Genomic DNA, 6,821 nt, shown 5'->3' on the forward strand with positions numbered 1-6,821 from the left:
TTGATCTTACCTCCTTTTGAACCAGGTGCTTCAGCAGAAATGAAGCACCTCTCTTGGAAGACTGCTTTCCTGCTGGCCATAATCTCAGCCAGAAGGTTTTCAGAGCTGCAGGCCATCATGGCCATTGAACTTTTCATTATCTTCCATGCAGACAGGGTGTCTCTTAGAACCACCTCCTCATTCATACCTAAGGTGATATCTGATGTGACCCTTAATCAGGCTATCCATCTCCCTACTTTCTTTAAATACCCACAAAATAGAGGGGAAAGGATCCTTCATACTTTAGATGTGCACAGACAGCTTAGAACCACCTCCTCATTCATACCTAAGGTGATATCTGATGTGACCCTTAATCAGACTATCCATCTCCCTACTTTCTTTAAATACCCACAAAATAGAGGGGAAAGGATCCTTCATACTTTAGATGTGCACAGACAGCTTAGATACTATCTAGATAGGACCAAGTCTTTCAGAAAGACTGACCAGCTACTGGTCAGCTTCACCCTTGGTGCTGAGAGGATACCTATATCCAAGCAGACCATTTCTAAATGGATATCTCACTGCATTCATTTCTGCTACTCCTCTCATGGGAGTATGCCCAATCTTGTCCAAAGCCATTCCACTAGGGCAGCATCAACCTCCACTGCCTTCTTCAGAGGCATCACTGCCAAGGATATTCTAAAAGCTGCCACTTGGACATCTGTTCACACCTTCACTAAACACCATCACCTGCCTCTCTACTTTAAATCTTGGGAAGGCTTTGCTTCAGCAGTCCTGAAGGGCATAGTGGCTTCCACTTAGAACAATGCAAGCCTCATCTAAGACTCCTACCCTTCCTTCCTTATGCCCTGTTTTTTCATCTTTGGGAATCTTCCCATAAGTGATGGACTGCAACAGTGAAGCACGAAGAACATAGTACAGTTGTATAAATGTAGATGTTAGTGTATTCACTGTTGCAGTCCTGTTTCCCTCCCTCCTTCCCCCTTTTTGTTCCTTCATATCTAATTATAACTAATAGCTTAGGGTTTGCCTTCCGCCCAGGGATCCTAGAGGTTGGGGGCAAGAAAAACTGATGTAATTGTTTCTGCTGCTTCTCTTTATAGCTCTGACGACCTTATGTCAGTCGCAGGTGACCTGCAGCCGATGTAGGAGGAATACTCTCTGCTCTGGTATGTGGGCCGACCGAGGGCTAACCTAGCAGGAATAACCCACAAGGGATGACTGCAACAGTGAATACACTCTAACATCTACATTTATGGTAAGTGTACACAACTGTAATTTCTTCTAACATTGCAAGCCTTCCAGGACTCTCTCCCTCTCGGGACTATTGCATTTCAAACAGACAACATGGCAGTGGTCTGGTACATCAACACGGTCTTATCCTCTGTGCAGAGAGGCCATGATAGTGTGGGAAAGGGAGGTGTCTTCCAGGTGATTTCTTCTTGCAGTGCACTTTCCCGGCATTTACAATGTGTTAGCCAACAAGGTCAGCAGATCTATCCTGAGTCCTTATGAGTGCTCCTTGAACTAGTCAGTGGCATGCCAGCTATTCAACTGCTGGGGTCTCCCTTGCTACAATCTTTTTGCCTTTTCTGTAAACCACAAATGCAGTAACTACTTTGCCCTGATCCCACCAACAGGGGAGTCACCCAGTGATGCTCTGGTTCACAGTTGGCCATCGGGGCTTCTATATGCTTATCCCAAATTCCCTTAATCCCTAAAGTCTAACAGAAAGCCCATCGCTTGAAGTCTCTTCTCATCCTCATTGGCCTCATCAGGTGTGGTTTTCCCTCCTTTGGTCTCATCTAAGATATCTTTCCTAGATATTAGATCCCACACTAGATCTCATTTCCCATCCATGGAGGGGCTTCCTCTTCCCAATCTCTGGTCTGTTCGTATGACCACTTGGTTCTTCCAAATCCAGTGATCCTATCCCAGTCCAGGCTTCCTTCTCCGGCTAAGAGCATTATTTTGGCCCCTCAAAAGCAGTCTGTCAAGAAGGTGTATTCCAGTAAATGGAAGAGATTTTCAGTTCGGGCCAAGCAGCGCAATTTAGATCCTTTTCCCCTGACATTTTGTTGTTGTTAGCCTGTATTTTTCATCAAGGGGCCAGTTTTTCTACAATTAAACTCCAATTGCCGGCTATCTCCAACTTCCATGTGAATGAAAGTCCCCACTTTCTCTTCTAGACTGTGTAAGGCCTTCCTCAAACTGATCTTTTTTCAAAGACAACCTGTCAAGGATTCCTCCCCACCATGAGATGTCAGTCTGATGTTGCAGTCTTTGACACAGAAGCCCTTTGAGCCTGCAGCTACCTGTGATCTCAAATTCCTGTCTTGGAAGACTGCATTCTTGGTGGCTATTAGTTCAGCCAGGAGAGTCTCCAAGTTGCAGACGCTTTGCATTGTCCCCTTTCGTGGTGTTCCATAAGGATAGGGCGTCTCTCAGGAACAATCCATAATTCGTCCCTAAAGTAGCCTCGGAGGTTAACCTTAACAAATCTATTCAGCTTCCTGTGTTCTTCCCCAGTTTTTCTAATAAAGGGGGAGTATAAGTTGCATTGTCTGGACGTCCATAGACAGTTAAGTTTTTACCTCGAGACCTGAGAGTTTTCAGAAATCATATCAGCTCTTTGTTGCCTTCTGTCAGGCTAGGAAAGGTCAAGCAGTTTCCAAGGTGTCCATTTCTCGTTGGATCACCAGTTGTATTTCTTACATTTACTAAAGCAGACATTTGGAGCTTTCAGGGCAAGTTAAAGGTCAAAACAACACCAGCACCAAAATAAAAAATTATATCCTTTAGGAAAGAAAAATACTGCCAGTATATCCAAACATTTATTCCACTTGCTTCTCTCTCTCTCTAGCGCCTCTGCTTCAAAAAGCCTTCAAGGAGTATCTCACAGTAAAAAAACAAGTACCTTTTATACACACCTTCATTAATTAATTATTCAATTAAAACTAAACAATTGGATGTTAACAATGTAAAAGCAATTATGTAATCAAATCACACTCTTCCAGCAGCATTCAGTATTCAGACCTTTAGGAATCAAGGTCTGATATTTCAAAATAAAAATTAATTCTTTTTTCAAAAGTTCATATCTAATCCTATCTTCACTTGCTTCTTGTATCATAATTTGTTCTAAAATAGATACCCAGAAACTATTACATTCAGAGTTATGATATTCAATAAAATGTTGTGCTAATGGACTTTCTATTTTCTTATTTTTTATGCGTCTCAGATGCTCCATGATCCTAATTTTGAACATCCTTTTTGTTTGACCCACATAATATTTTTCACATCCTCATCTAATAATATAAATCAAAGTTAGAGGTCACTCTACTAGGGCTGTAGCCACATCATCTGCCTTCTTGGCAAAACTTTCCTTTAATGAGATTTGTGACACTGCTACTTGGTCTAACCCCCATACCTTTGTTTCACATTATAAGTTGGATTTGGTGTCTAGGAACAAGGCTTCCTTTTGGTTCCTTTCTGCTGCGGCATATCCTTCCTTGATGCCTCCCAGGGTTCATAGTAGCTGGGGACTCTGACCCATTCCTTGATCAATAATAACATGGATAGCATCAGATAAAGAGGTATGTACTTAGCATAACTTGGAATCTGTGCTATCCAGTGTCATCATTCATCACGTTCCCACCCGCCTTACCTCTCCTTCTAGAGATCTGGGAGTTTCGGAGGGATGTTTCCCTTTGCAGTTTTTTTCTCAGGCAGTTTTTCTCACTGCCTCCTTTTCTCTCTCTCCAGCAAACTCTATCTGAGGGTTGTGGGTAGCAAGGGATCTTGGGTAAGGGAGGAGCTTGAGCTCAGGAGCTGTTCTCTAAGTTGCCGGCTTGGATCCGAGGTCTGATCCAAGACCCATCCATGATGAATAATGACACTGGATAGCACAGATTCCAAGTTATGGTAAATACATAACTCTCTATTGCTTATGTCGTGAGGAATTGATTAATTTATGTAAGATTTCTTAAGTTACATGATATATAACAATATATGTGAAGCATATTTTAACTTAATACAGTTGTATTACTTTTATTTAACTGTAAATGTGCCTGTGTCACAAGTGATAATTCAATAAAGGTGTTTATATAAAAAAAAAAAAAAAAGTGGATTCATTTTACAAAGACACCCCTTGAGAATATCTCTGAATATCTGAAGAATACACATACATTAATGATGCTCCCAAATGTCTTAGTGGATTTGGAGATATCTTAACGATTTTAGTGAGGTCGCAAAAAGGTAGTATAGGGATATTCTTGCTTGTTTTATAAAGAATCAGTGCTTGGCTGCTGCTAAGAGTTGTCTTCATGGGGCAAGCTTGCTAGAATAACAGGATTTGTTGGACTGCGTAATACAAACTGTGGGATTTAAACGTATGTCATTATTTAGTGAGTTCAATTCTTGCTGGTTTGTTTGGAAACGCAGATTTTAGGAGGAACAAACCAAAAAATATGAAGCAATAATCTGGATGTTCTGTGAAAAGCTAGGCAGTAGAGAGGCATTAAAGGTAAATGTAAATGTGCTGGACAGAGTTACATTGCCTTTCTGACAGCATCTGCCAAGTGTTTATGGCTTTGAAAACCAACAAAACACTTGACCCCTCTCCCCATAACTTACATGGAGTTGATAAAGCTCCATGCACTACTAAGAATTATGATCGTCTCAGCGATCATAACGCTGTATTGTGTGATCTTCTATGTTCTTGCTACAGTTCAAATTTTAGATGCAGGCTTGAAATGAAAATGTGTCATCTCATACCAAGCTTGTAGTTGTGTAATCTAGGGGAGAATAGATCGAATGAGTACATTTTCTTCCCATTTTTTTTCTTTATACTTTCAAGTTCTTGTTTTGTTGCTTTTATACACTGGCTTGCCTTTGCATCTGTCATTTAGGTTGAGACGCATTTCTTTTACTCACTATTTTACTTTATTTTGCCTATTACTCCTGTTAGACTAGGTAGATTTTGCGATAAGGGTGAAGAGCGAAAGAGCCATAGCTCAGTGGTCCAGAGCAGTGTATGTCTGTATTTTTGTATTCATCAGAAGTACATTACTAGGTTAACCTGAAGAATTAAGTGATTTAAAGGATGTCTGACTTAGTATTCAGCAAAGGTGAATTGACAGTCAAGTATAATAATGTAGAGAACAATCTTAAAAATGTCTTTGTGATCAACTTTTAAAAAACAATAGTATTCAGGGTGAGATGTTGGGAAATACTAAATTTAGAAAAAAAATCGAGAGATTGTTATACATGAAGTATTTGATTTGGATATGACAATTATTCTGGTGTATGTTAAGTGAAGTTGAAAAGGAAGCAAGTGTTGAAACTGCAGTAATAAGAAAAAGTTGAAAGATTAGACTCAGAGTTGTTTGTAAGAGATGGAGGGTAAATCTCATTGGAGCAGCAGTCAGCTGTTTCATAGGATGAATTTAGTTAAATTATTACTGGACTGTGGAGTGCTGTTTTGTGGTAGGATGTGAAAAAGATGTTACTGTGTTGTGGATATGTTATTTAGGAGAATCTGAAGTAATGATTTAATTTAGAGGTTTGTAAATATGTTACTTTGAATGTCTATTCACTTATAGGTTCATACAGTGGTACTAGTCTTTTGGTCCAGAGGACCTTATAAGCCTAGCCAAGAATTTTGCCCATGTACCCTCAAAGTCAGCACCTGTTTTCCCTGTCCAGCAGAAACACAGTTGGGATCCCAGGGGTGTATTTTCTGTTTCCCATCCAGTTGTCCGGGTTTCTCTTAGAGGGATAGAGAGGTACTCTGCTTGACATGGACAGAGAGTCTATTCCACAAATTGGGGGAGTCTTTGGGGCATACATATATTCTGCCAACAAGTTCTATTAATGTCACAGACCAGGTTAAGGCCTTGCGTGCGGGTTGCTCGAGTGTAGTTTGTCTTACTGATATGCAGCAACTCCATCAAGGCTGGGTCTGAGATGGCCTTATATGCCAGACACAGGTCACCTCTGAGCCGTCTGTATGAGACTGAGTAGAGAGACAAGGCTTTTAGCCTATCTGTATAGGATAGGTGTTTGAGATCCTGGATTTTCCTGGTCAGGAATCACTGTGGTTCTCCAACTGCTGCATGTGCTTGGCAAGGTACATGCCGAAGGGAGCATTGTACACAATAATGGGTCTGATAAGGGAGGAGTACAGGGATGTTATGACCTCCTTGTTCCTGGATGAAATACCCTTATTTATGAGGTGGGCCATGTAGAAAGCCTTCTGTACAACGGAGGCAACGTGGTGGTCAAAAGTGAAGTTGCCATCTAACTGGGTGGCAGTCTCTCATGACTGATTGCATGCTTAGTACATTGTTATTAATGTGATAATTAGTGGGGATGCTATTTTCCCCAAAGGGGATAATGATGCATTTCTTGGCATTCAGTTTGAGGCCATGCTTCTGGCACCAGTCATTAGTTTGGGTTAAGGTCTTCTTGGAGGATGCTCACATCACTAGGGGAATTTACAACAGTGCCAAGCTTGCAGTCTTCTGCAGACTTGGTCGCCACAGACAACTGGTTTTGGCTTGCACCTCAGAAAAGTATATCCCAAACAATAGAGGCCCCAAGACCGATCCTTGGGGTACACCGCTCATTACGGGTCTACTACTAGACGTGGCTTCCCCTACTTTGACTGAGTGGGTTCAATCAATGAGCCAGTTAGCTACCCAACTGGTAACATACAGGTTGATGCCTAGCCGGGAGAGTTTATCTGTTATGCCAAAGTGGGAAATAGTGTCAAACGCTTTGGCTAGGTCAAGGTAGGTGGTGTGCACGCCATGGCTTTGGTG

General features: G+C 41.4%; 1 protein-coding gene across 1 annotated transcript in view; it reads left to right on the forward strand.

Annotated features, from left to right (window-relative positions):
* Positions 1-6,821, forward strand: part of MED12 (mediator complex subunit 12) — a 4,088,267-nt gene that overhangs the window by 2,760,265 nt on the left and 1,321,181 nt on the right. The gene's annotated exons all lie outside the window — the stretch shown is intronic.

Source organism: Protopterus annectens, chromosome 13.part0 (assembly GCF_019279795.1).
Source record: "Protopterus annectens isolate FY-2018-M chromosome 13.part0, PAN1.0, whole genome shotgun sequence".
Taxonomy (NCBI): domain Eukaryota; kingdom Metazoa; phylum Chordata; order Ceratodontiformes; family Protopteridae; genus Protopterus; species Protopterus annectens.